Here is a 13,198-nt window from a genome sequence, read left to right as displayed (position 1 = left end):
ACCCATCCCTCTGTTGTTTGGCCCTGCTGAAGTACAGTACTCACTGAATTGTACTCCAAAGGAGAAGGTTGGATATGATCCCTCGACATACACAAATCTTTAGCTGCCTCGGGACCCCACCTCCACCTGGGACCTTCCCTTCCACCATCACCCTAAGTGCTTATGGGTTTTTTTTTGTTTGACCTCACTCCTTCAGTTGTTTTTTAATAAAAGAATTGTGTTGGTTTCAAAGCAATCTTTATTCTATTAATTGAATGCAAATAGAGCCCTGCAAAGCAACAGACAATTACGTTAAACCTTCATAGTGCATCGTCTGCGCAAATCACCTCTAGCATTACAAGCACTGCACTCCCAAACATAGCAATAAATATTAGTGGCTTTCAGCTTCAAATTGCTGCCTCAAGGCATCCCTGATCCATATGGCCCCGCACGGTGCCCCTCTAATAGCCCTGGTCTCTGGCTGTTCACACTCTGCCTCCAGGCACTGAGTCTCTGTGGTCCAGCCCTGAGTGAAGCTTTCACAATTCCCTTCACAAATATTATGGAGCGTACAGCACATGGCTATAAGAATAAGAATCTTGTCATCGGGCAGGTCCAGCTTCCTATAGAGGCAGCGTCAGCAGGCTTTTAAAAGGCCAGAAGCACACTCAACAGTCATTCTGCATTTTTCAGCCTGTTGAACCACTCCTTGCTACTGTCAAGTTGTCCTGTGTATGGCTTCATAAGCCATGGCATTAAGGGGTAGGCGAGGTCTCCCAGGAGGGCATTTTGACTTCCCGTACGGTGATCTTCTGGTCCAGGAAGAAAGTCCCTGCTTGCAGCTTCCTGAACAGGCCAACATTCCAAAAGATGTGTGCGTCATGCACCTTTCCGCACCAGCCTGCGTTAATGTCCATGAAACGCCCATGGTGATTGACAAGCGCCTGGAGAACCATTGAGAAATATGTACGATTAATGTACTCAGTGGATTAGGTGGTCTGGTGCCAGAATTGGAATATGCGTGCCATCTATTGCCCCACCGCAGTTAGGGAAGGCCATTTTTGCAAAGCCATCTGCAATGTCATGCATGTTGCCCAGAGTCATGGTCTTTTGGAGCAGGATGCAATTAATGACCCTGTAGACTTCTGTCAACATGAGTCCAACGGTCGACTTTCCCACTCCAAACTGGTTAGTGACCGATCAGTAGCAGTCTGGAATAGCCAGCTTCCACAGTGCAATTGCCATGCGCTTCTCCAACAGCAGGGCAGCTCTCTTTCTCATATTCTTGTGTCGCAGGGCTGGGGCGAGCTCATCACATAGTCCCGTGAATTTGGCTTTCCTCATCCAAAAGTTCTGCAGCCATTGCTCATCATCCCAGATGTGCATCACGATGCGATCCCACCATTCAGTGCTTGTTTCCCGAGCCCAAAAGCAGCGTTCCACTGTGATCAGCACCTCCGTGAATGCCACAAGCAATCTTGTGTCGTAGCTACTATGCATGGCGAGATCAATGTTGCACTCCTCTTGCCTTTGTAGTTTAAGGAATAACTCCATTGCTACTCGTGACGTGTTGGTCAGAGCGAGCAGCATACTAGTCAACAGTTCGGGATCCATTCCTGCAGCCCGAAGAGGCAGAGCATGCAGTACACAAACTGTTGAAAGATGGCTTCAAATGTGGACTGAAGCACAGGGATTGCTGGGATGCAAAGCAATGCATCATGGGGGACTGCCACAGGACCCAGGATGCCCCATGACCCCCTCTACGTTCCCACAGCTCTTAGTGGCAGAAGAGAAAGAGGGGCTCTGTGGGATAGCTGCCCAGAGTGCACCGCTCTAAATACCGCTGCAAGAGCCACAAATGTGAACATGTTATTGCTCAGGCAGCTGACAGTGTGAATACACAAGAGCAGTTTCCCTTCAATGCTCTCTGAGCGGCACAGTAACTCCCCGTGCTGTAACTCTGCCAGTGTAGAGATGGCCTTATAAATTGATTTAGTTTAACCTAAAACAAATGTGAACTACATACACCGCCTGTGATAGAACAAAAAGTAAACTGCAAAACATGTTTTGACTATCAAAACATGGGTGTGTGGAATTGAGAGACATTAACAGGCATTTTTTTCATGCTTGTCCTAATGAGTGATGTCATAAATGCTATAGTAGGAGCAGGAAGGACACAGAAAAATAGAACAGAGGTACTAGGACAGTTAGAAGGAATCTGATGTCTGAAGCCACTGGAAGGATTTACAGCGTGTCTGACAAAAGACTAATCAAATGGATGCCACCCATTTTTACCCTATAGATTTTAACAGCTTTGAGAGGTGTCCTTTGGTAGAATAACTGTCAAACTGTAAGCTGTTAGCTCTACTGTATGTTATTTGGCTTATAATGTTGCTGTTTAATTACATTAGTGTTTTTCCCCCCTTACACATACTCAGCCTGAAGTATCTTAAAGTCTGAAAATTACCCTTCATCTGAAAATTAATAAATCAAACCATCCATCAGTTATAAGTTAAACTTCCTATAGTATAAGCTGCTTTAGACAGCTCTGAGATGTCTATACTGCTGCACTGACGCTGAGCAGGTCCCCATTGTTTACCCTTGTTTATCAGTGTACATTGTGGATCACAGACTTTTGTGCAAGTTCAGTTGTCTGTAAAAGGGCATTTGCTGCCAACTTTCATCAATATCCTGGAGAATAAAACAGATGTTTAAGGAGGCAAAGCTTCTGATTTATTTAGCCAAACCACTCCTTGAGATTCTTAATATAAAACTTTCAGCTTCTGATCACTTAGAAACTGCATGACTAATAGAGCCATCATGTAATATCAAATAACTTTGATTCCAGAAAAAAACAAAACAAAGTACAAGGATGTTTTGGGGAAATATAGTTTTATTATTATGGAGTTGCAATAAAGTAAGGCTGCTATTGTTTAAAATTCCATTTATAGTGGAAATATGGTAATAGAGGTGGGAGGATGTTTTACTATTTCCAAATACACCATACTATGATAGAATATAAATTTGTATTCTTGGCTGCCATTTATTTAAGAACATGTAAAAATCATCTAAATTCAGTATATTGATTCTGAGCCCACTGTATGTCCCAAACAGGGTATAGAACCTTTCACAGCCAGGCCTTTTGTTTGAATATGGCCCAAGCTGGTAATTATGAAATACTGGTCAGTCAATACATATGTAAAATGAATTGGTAGCCTCAGGGGAGTCCCTGATTGACAAGGATCCTATATCACAATTTATGCTGTTGTCAGTTATAACAAAATTGTGTGGCGGCTTCACTGATATAAATATCAAAAAGTAACTTCCTCTTTCCACAACGTTACTCCTGTTTTGCCCAAACACCTGAAATAACTGACATAAAATTGACTTCCATGGTGGTGTTAATTTCTTTCATACATGATGTGCAAATGTTATTCATTGTCAACGTACAGAATCTTAAATTTTCCATAGCTGGACAAACGAAATGCTGCATCTGAGACACAAATTTACCAGCTGACAAATGTGCTACCAGTATTGTGGTAATGAGAGCTGGGTGAAATTTTTTTGATAACTTTTTTTCATTCCCCAATGAAAAATCCAGATCGACCAAAATGTTTTGTGACTTTGTGTCAATTTCAGTGAACGGTTTTGGTTTAAACAAACAAACAAGAATTTTAAAAATGCCAAAAAAAATTAGTTCTACATTACCAAAACAAAAAGTTTAGATTTTTGGGGGCTAGATTCACAAGGGGAAGTAGGTGTCATTGACAAAACCAAGGAGACAGTGTCCCCTTATGCCCAATAGCCCCATGTTAGGGCACTCACCTAGGATGTGGGAGATTCCCGGTTTGACTGCCTGTTCTGGAGAAGGAACTGAAACCCAGGTGTCCCATCTCCTAGGTGAATGCCCTAATCACTGGACTGTAGAGTCATTTGCTCATTTTGGCCCAATGACTATTCAAGTATTTTATACAAAGTGGAAAGGCTTTAATAAGAGAGACAGAGACCCATACCAAAATGGCGTATAACCATTTTGGCAAGGCAGTAACCTAGGAGTCGGGTGACTTGGATTCACGTCTCTGTTCCAGAGAAGGGATCCAGACTTAAGTGTTCCATATCTCAGGTGAGTGCCCTGTCCACAGGGAATAAGAGGACTCTACCTCAGTTTCCTGAATCTAGCCCTTCATTTCCTTTGCTTCTATTTAAAAAGTTTAAAAATAATTGAAACAAAACATTGTTTGATCCAAAACAATTTTTTGTCCAACTTTCAATTAATTCTGGTTTCTGTTTGACCCCAACTGATTTTTTTTATTTTATTTTTTCAGAACTGCCAGTGAATTGAAAATCAGTTATTCGCACAGCTCTAGTTGTAATGCATTCTAAAAGAGCTGTAGCTACTTCTTGGCTGAAAGGACCCTAGCCTCAACTTGTCTGATGGAGGTTGAATGTAAATCAAATACTACTTCTATACCTGTCAATTTCAGCTGATGCAGCCTTAGGAAAGAGGGTGCTGAAGTTTACAGTTCCTAAATAAAATCACATTGCTTACAAGGGCTGAGACCTGGTCTACACTAAAAAAAAAAGGTAGGTTGACTCGGCTGTGTCACTCAGGGGTATGAAAAATCCATACCCCTGAGCGATGTAGTTAAGCTGACGTAACCCCTAGTGTAGACACTGCTAGATTGACAAAAGAATTCTTCCATTGACTTAGCTACTGAGTCTTGGGAAGATTACTTGTACTAATGGGAGAACCACTCCAGTTGGTGTAGATAGTGTCTGCACTGAAGGTAGTATCTACACCTACCCGTTGATGTAGGTATTCCACCTTCTCAAGAGGCGGTAGCTATTTCTTCTGTTGACCTAGCGCTGTCTACACCAGGGTTAGGTCAGCTTAACTACGTTGCTCAGGGCTCTGGATTTTTCACACCCGAGTGACGTAGCTGGGTTCATCTAACAGGCCTAAGTAAACAGTCAAGTGGAAGCATCCTATACAGTAGTATGCAATCGGAGTGTACAAAGGGCTGGATATAAGCCTGGAAATCTTATACTGTATGTGCACTGCCTGCACCTGTTTGGACATTTGCTACTACTCTGATTCTTTTCTGAACATGGGATTGGCCTGAGTAATGAATTTTCTGTGGATAAATCCTATTATGATTTTTTATAGCAGTGACATCACCATATGATTGATTGTACACCCACACACATTTCTAAATTTAAAAACTTGCTACTTCCATTAGAAAATGCAGAAACCTACATCTAGCAATCGATGGCAACACTTTCTACAATACTTTCAGCAGAATAGCTATATCTTATGCATTGTGCATCATTAACTCAGTTCTCATTGCATGGACCATCCTTTCTCTTCCTGCATATTCCACTCTAGAAACAAATTTGTTGCAATGAGAACGGATGGTCCATGTATAAGGCAGTCACATGATGCCTTGGAGTGTTGGATTCTATCCCCGCTTCTGCTACAAAACTCCTAATGTGATGCTGGGCAAGGTCCTTAAACCATATTTTTCAGAGGTGATCACTAATCGTGTTCATCATCTGATTGCTCAATGTGAAACAGCTAGGGTCTGATTTGTACCAGGGTTGAGCACTCTGAGCTGCCCCTACAGTTGATTGGAGGAGCTGTGCTTTGAACATATAGCATTATAAAAATCCTGAGTAATGAAATATCAAGCTGTAAGTACCTCAAATTGGCCACCCAACATTTTAGCCATAATCTTGCTCTCCATACCCTAGCTGTAAAATGGGGATAATGCCACAAGGAGGTATGGTGAAGATACATTCGTTAACATGTGAAGCATTCATAAAATGGTGAAAGCACGTTAAAAGTTTTGAACTGACCGCAGGAGTTCAATGCAGGGGACAGTGTAATGGGTAAATCCGGTGCCACATAAAGGAGGATAAAAAAAAAACCTGAACATAGACGATCCTTCTGATGAAAAGGAAGGAAGCTTGGGTAAGTTTGTACAGGAATTATTCCTTATATTAATTTTTCCCGGAAATCTCATCTCCCTCCCTTTCCTCACCCCCACTGTTCTTCTGTGATGATAAACTATGCATTTCCTCCCATACAGAAACAATGAATCCCAGGCCCTCTTCGCTCCTCTGTAACATACTTAAGACTTTTCTGCTCTTTCATCAAGAATGGGTTAATGCCCTCCTCCCATCTCTGGAATTCAGAGGTGGTCCAATATTGCTGGAGGTTCCAGGACTAAGTCCTGGGGGGAGTGTTCTAGTTGTTTTCAGGCTACCAGTATAGGTTGACTGAGGAGGAGAAGTTGCTAGCAAAAGAAAAATCTGCTAATAAAGTTTTACCTTCTGCAGTACAAAGCTTTCTGCCTCTCATAACAAAGGTGAAGTTGGGGTGGGGGAGAAGCAAAGTATTATAGTGCAATAGGTAGAAATGGGAGTGGTCTCCCTCCATCCCCACTCAACCTCTGCATATGAAGGCAGAGACATATTTTAAAGAACTGTTAGGAATCAACTCAGTTGCACCTTTCTAGCAAAAGATACTTTTACAAAAGGACTGGAACTCTATTTTGCAAACCTTTTGGGAGCTATTTTATCTAGTACCACATGACATTCTGATTAAAAACTAACACTATACAATAAAACAGACATTAAAATCAATTAAGAACTGGCTGACAGATGGCAAAAAGTAGCTTTCAAAAGGGGTATCCATGATAGGTAACATTTTCACCAATGATCTGGAAGTAAATATAAAATCATTGCTGATCAAGTTTGCAGATTACACAAAGATTGGCAGAATAGTAAAGAATGAAGAGAGGGCAGTCATACAGTGGTCTGGATCATTTCATTAGTTGGGCCCATTCAAACAAAATGTATGTTATTACAGCCAAGTGCACAGTTATATACTTAGGAACAAGGAATGCAGACCATGCCTAGAGAATGGGGGGACTATATTGGAAAGCAGAGAATACGAAAAGGTTCTAGGGCTCATCGTGGACAGTCAGATCACCTTCAGCAACCAGTGCAGTGGTGTGGCTAAAAGGGCTAATGTGATTCTTGGCTGTGTAAACAAGGGAAATGATTTTCACCTCTGTATATGGCATTGGTGAGTATTACTAGAGTACCGTGTTCAGTTCTGGTGTCCACACTTCGAAGAGGATGTTGAAAAATTGGAGAAAAGCACAAAAATGGTTTGAGGGCTGGAGAAAAGCCCTTATACTGAAAGCCCTAAAAAGCTTAACCCACTTAATAAAAAGAGAAGGGTGAGAGGTGACTTTGAATACAGTGTAAAAGTACCATCAAGGAGAGAAATGCCAGGTACTAAAGAACTCTTATCCTGGCAAAAGACATAAGAACCACCAATGGCTGGAAACTGAAGCCAGACAAATTAATACTGGAAATAAGGCACTTTAAAAACAAAAAGAAGAGGTAAGGTTGATTAATTACTAGAATAGGAGACGGAGGAAAGTGGTGAATTTTCCATCTCTTGAGGTCTTCAGATCAAAACTGGATATCTTCTGGGAAAATACGCTTTTTTGTTGTTGTTGTTGTTGTTGTCAAACCCAAGTTTGAAGAAGGTTTCTAACTCTCAGAATAGTAAGGTTCTGGACCAGCTTTTCAATAGGAGTAGTTGGAGCAAACAACCTGTCTTATTTTAAGAGAGAGCTCAATAAGTTTAGGGGCAGGATTAAGTGGTGGGAATGCATGTGATAGCAGAGTACTAACCTCAGTGACACAGGAGGAGCCTTCTGGTCATAAGTTAATAGGCTGAATACAGGGCCAACAAAGTAAAGTTTAAGGACTTGTGAAATACAGGTGGCCAGACTAGATGACCTTCTGGCCATATGCTCTGCAAAATGAAACTATGAAAGTGTAGGTGGTCTGGGTCCAGATGAAGTCATCCCTTCTTCAAGAAATCTGTTCTTCTGCCAGTGCAATGGAGGATCCTTGCCTGTTTATCAAGTCCAACAGCATATAAATATTCACACATTACTTGAAAGCCAAGTTAACGGGAAGTAGGAGGAAACTTCCTACAAGCACCATAGTTGCCTAGGGCATTGTCGCTTGCTTCTTTTTCTGATGCAGGTATTGTCCACTGTCAGACTGGACACTGGACTCGAACCATTGGTCCAATCCCATATGGCCATATTTTGTTATTATTCAGCTATGTCCTTGATAGAGCTGTCAAAATGAACTAAAAGGATGTGTTCTGAGATTCAGAATTGGGTCTTTCAAGTATGCGTCTCACCCTGCGAGGCTTACTTCCATCCTGAGTATGCAAGAGTATGGTGGAATTTGGGTTGGCATTTAGAACAAGTTTGTACTTATCTGCCAAGAAAGGGGCAATGATATGATCCAGGAATGGAGGTTAATTTTGAATTGTACAAGGTAAGCATTTCTGTGTTCTCAGAAGGAATTTCTGGAGGCACATTTTGAGAAATCCCATTCAGGGGATGAAGCCTATGCATGGCACCAGCATCCTAGCCATGGGAGATAACTGCCTACTGGTGACCACTGCCAACACATGACTAATGCAATGATGTTTTGGATCTTTACCATGGTGGTAAAAATATGGCCAGAGCCATGCCTGTTTTGAACCCTAGGTGAGCAATTCTCTGCAGTGGGTCCAGAGGTTCTTGATTTTTGCTGCTGGCCAGTGCTGAATGGGTCCTTTTCCTTGTACAGGGTGCTGATTGATACGTTGTCTATGAATGGGAATAGATGCATAACTTGGGATTTAAGCCTTGCTCCAATTACTACCAGCTGTCTCCTTAGACTGGGTGGAGAGGGTAGATCACAGGGAGGAGTCTTGTGTAGGAATTACCACTCTCATACACAAGTGGTCATTTTGTCTTTGTTATGCTGAGAATTTAGTTGGTTTGGGAGAAATTTATCTTGGTTTCTTTGTAAACACCAGCTTGACTTTGTTCCCTCCTCCCTCTGCTAGGGGTAGAATTCCTTCTTGAATATCCTTGAAGTTGGTAGCAACCAACACATCGCCATGTTGGCTTTGATAGTGAGGGTTGAAGCCCATCTGTGGAAAGGTTATTCACATTAATAGCGGAGATTGAAGAGAGCTCTTTACCTGTGTGTTTGGATGCGTAAGGTATCAGTTTAGGATTATTGATTATTTATGGATGCTTCACCACTTGACAACCTCATTATTTCTTTGTAGCCACCGAGTTAGGAATCAGAGCTTGTCACAAGTTTCATGAAGGAGTAACGTAAAACAGAACCTGAGACCTTTCACTCAAAGGAAGATTCATACCCTGGACAACAAACCAAATATTTTCTTTATGAAGTATAGGATTTTATTTTCTGAATGCTTGTGGTTGAGGCTTTGTGGGTCAATGTGGTAAGTCCTCCTCTTATGGACTATGGGGTCTTCTGGAATGATGCCCCCTTTTGAAGGTGACACTATCTTTCATGGGTGGAGCTTCTCATACTCATACGAGGTTCCTAATATACAAGGTTGCTTTGTGTTCTTCTGTAACATTTAATTCCTTAAAAGCCATTTGCTTCATGTCCTGGAAATCATAGAGGCTTTGTTTTGGTGATGCACCTGTGGTACTTCCCCACCTCTTTAGAGGAAGGATATTGATCCTGGCCTGGGGACTACTCAACCATGTATGGATACTGTTGCAAATACCTCAATTGTAGGAATAGCTTGTCCCTAAGAACCTGAAAGTCTGCCTGCCTGCTTTGCCAGGCTTGCTAGCACCCGCATGATTACTGTAGGAGCGACCTAATACCATTGGGGGCTTTACTTAATACAAAAGGAGTGATTTTGAACATGGCAAGACACATCAAACTTACTCCTCTAATCCTTACGTGCCTCTGTTCTAGTCACAGAATGCCTGATGTGTTCCTGATGCTTGAGTATGGACCCAGCCTATGCAGTGGAAGAGGGTGAAGAGTGACCCCTTTCAAACTGTGATATCCCTTCCATGGCAGAACAGTCTGTGGGTTGAAAGCAAGAGATGCGATTCCTATTGCACTGCTTCATGAGGCCAGGCTTCACTGGGGAAACAGGCTTAGCTGCAAGCCCAGACATATTGCCAGGTTGGGGGAGGGGCAGTACACCCTATAGGAGCACTGGGAGGCAGCTAGGGTCCTCAGAGGTGGGAAAGTCAAGGGAGAAACTTTAATGCCTGATTTTTATCCCATTACTTGTTCATTAACATTAATTTGATGCCTGGCAAAAGTCATGCTTGGTTTTGCCTTTCTGAGACCCCAGAGCCACTGGAGTTTGCAAGACTTGTGCCTGAGCATTGTAAGAATCCCAATTCACAGTGGGAAGAAGGGGAGCGTGCAGCCCTGCCTCTTCCTCCAAAGAATTGGGTCTCCACTCCAGTTTTTTGGATCCATACAAGGGTTTCCTTGCCCTAGCCTACACCTGGTGTGGGACTTATTACCTGAGCCAGCTGGAGAGCGTCCTCATCCTTAGCCCTGGTCTACACTGCAGGGGAAGGATGTGGGGGGAGAGAATTGATCTAAGTTATGCAACTTCAGCTACATGAATAACATAGCTGAAGTTGACATACGTAGCGCGACTTACAGTGGTGTCTCCATCGCAGTGAGTCGACTGCTGCCGCTCCCCCATCGACTCTGCCTGCGCCTCTCGCAGTGCTGGAGTACAGGAGTCGATGGGTGAGCGCTCGGGGATCTAGACTAGACACAATAAATTGATCCCCGCTGGATCGATCGCTGGCCGCTGATCCAGCTGGTAGTGAAGACATACCCTTAGACTCTTTCCCCAAAATGCTCAGAAGCCCTAATACGTTTGGCACTAAACAACTTTTAATGTGCAATTTTGACCAGTCTATAAATCACAATCAGCATTGTAATTAAATGTGATATCACGTGTAACTGTTCTTAAAGCATCCAGAACCTTATGTATAAATCTAATCTATACTAAAAATAATTAAGTCACCATATAACTGCTCCCTGTTCCATTCAGGACCCAGTCTACATTAATTACAGAACAGGGCCATGAGTCCTTACTCTCCACAACAAGAAAGTTAAATAGAATATTTTTTCTTGACAGGTAGGGCTCTGCAGTTAAAAAACAAAATTATACCTTTGAACTTGCATTAAGACCTTTTACCCTGTGCATCTTTAAGATTTAATATTTGTTACAAGATCTTTTTATCTTTATCTGTAAAGCCTTTGTTACCCTCTAGCAAAAGACCCAACACAGAAGTATGCTTTTAAATTCTAGCATATATGTCATTCTATTGTGTAGACCAAACTTTCCACATCCCACACATCTAGTGAACAGTTTCGTTTCAAATAACTCACAACTATAATGCAGAATCATGAAGCTAAGGCTATAGAATATTTTTTCTGAAGAAAGATTTCCACATCAAGTTAAGCTGCTCATACTTAGAGTTGTGTCTCATTGTGTGCTTTTCAAAAAAGTCAAGAGTCCCATTATTTGGATCTTGGCAAGTTGAGAGGTATACTTAGAATTCACATTTTTTGTTTAAAAGCAAAGTTATGCTAAATTGGTTTTCGAAAGGGAAAACAGGTCTTTTCATTGTTTAAAACATTTGTTTTAAAAAGGGCACAGGACAGAGATAGTGGAGAATATATTGCAATTAAAGACAAATGCACAGCAAAATGAAAAGTTCATAGTTATCAGTTACTCCTTTTGAAGAAGTAATCAACAAGTGTGTTCTATGTAGGGTCAGGTACCAAGTCTATGGAGGAAGCTAGAGCTTTGCATGTGGGCAAGCCTGGGCAGTAGACTGCCTGCTCATAGGATTCCCTCCAGAATGTGTTAGTCTCTTACAGTAGCTATAGAGGAACACTTGTGGAAGTATACTTGAACTTTTCTGATCAAAACTGAAGTGAGCGAGGAGGAGGAATATCAGTTATAAAAGTATAAAGGGAGGTAAGTAGGGGACAGTATAGGAATTACACTCATGCTATGTAGACAAATCAGCTAGATCAGTACCACTGAATTGAAGATCCTTCACCAGGACTGCATGTCTATAGATTTATGCTTTTACAAAATACAAGCTCAATGTTGGAACAGGTAGTCAGCTTATATTTTACTTGCCTGCCTTTTCCACTCATCAAAAGGTTCTCCAACCACAAATAGAAGATCCATGTGTAACTAGTGTTCTTATGACAGGTTTCAGAGTAGCAGCCGTGTTAGTCTGTATTCGCAAAAAGAAAAGGAGTACTTGTGGCACCTTAGAGACTAACAAATTTATTAGAGCATAAGCTTTCGTGAGCTACAGCTCACTTCATCGGATGCATTTGGTGGAAAAAACAGAGGGGAGGTTGATATACACACACAGAGAACATGAAACAATGGGTTTTATCATACGCACTGTAAGGAGAATAATCACTTAAGATAAGCCATCACCAGCAGCGGGGGGGAAAGGTTATGGGTGAGGACAAAGTCACAAAGTTCAGCCACCAGGTTAGCCGTGACATTATCAAGGATACTGTTCCTGACGGTTTGTAGTCCATCTTTGTGTGGAATGTTGGTGTAGAGGGCTTCTACATCCATAGTGGCTAGGATGGTGTTTTTAGGAAGATCACCAATGGACTGTAGTTTCCTCAGGAAGTCAGTGGTGTCTCGAAGATAGCTGGGAGTGCTGGTAACGTAGGACTTGAGGAGGGAGTCTACATAGCCACACAATACCCCTAAATATTTCACATTTGGGGACAATGTATACCTTCAAATCAGCGGCACTGCGATGGGTACCTGCATGGCCCCACAGTATGCCAACATTTTTATGGCTGACTTAGAACAACGCTTCCTCAGCTCTCGTCCCCTAATGCCCCTACTCTACTTGCGCTACATTGATGACATCTTCATCATCTGGACCCATGGCAAAGAAGCTCTTGAGGAATTCCACCATGATTTCAACAATTTCCATCCCACCATCAACCTCAGCCTGGACCAGTCCACACAAGAGATCCACTTCCTGGACACTACGGTGCTAATAAGCGATGGTCACATAAACACCACCCTATATCGGAAACCTACTGACTGCTATTCCTACCTACATGCCTCTAGCTTTCATCCAGATCATACCACTCGATCCATTGTCTACAGCCAAGCGCTACGATATAACCGCATTTGCTCCAACCCCTCAGACACAGACAAACACCTACAAGATCTCTATCATGCATTCCTACAACTACAATACCCACCTGCTGAAGTGAAGAAACAGATTGACAGAGCCAGAAGAGTACCCAGAAGTCACCTACTACA

The sequence above is a fragment of the Dermochelys coriacea genome, chromosome 1 (genome assembly GCF_009764565.3).
Source record: "Dermochelys coriacea isolate rDerCor1 chromosome 1, rDerCor1.pri.v4, whole genome shotgun sequence".
Lineage (NCBI taxonomy): Eukaryota > Metazoa > Chordata > Testudines > Dermochelyidae > Dermochelys > Dermochelys coriacea.
The sequence above is the reverse complement of the archived record's forward strand: the minus strand, read 5'-3'. Positions refer to the sequence as shown.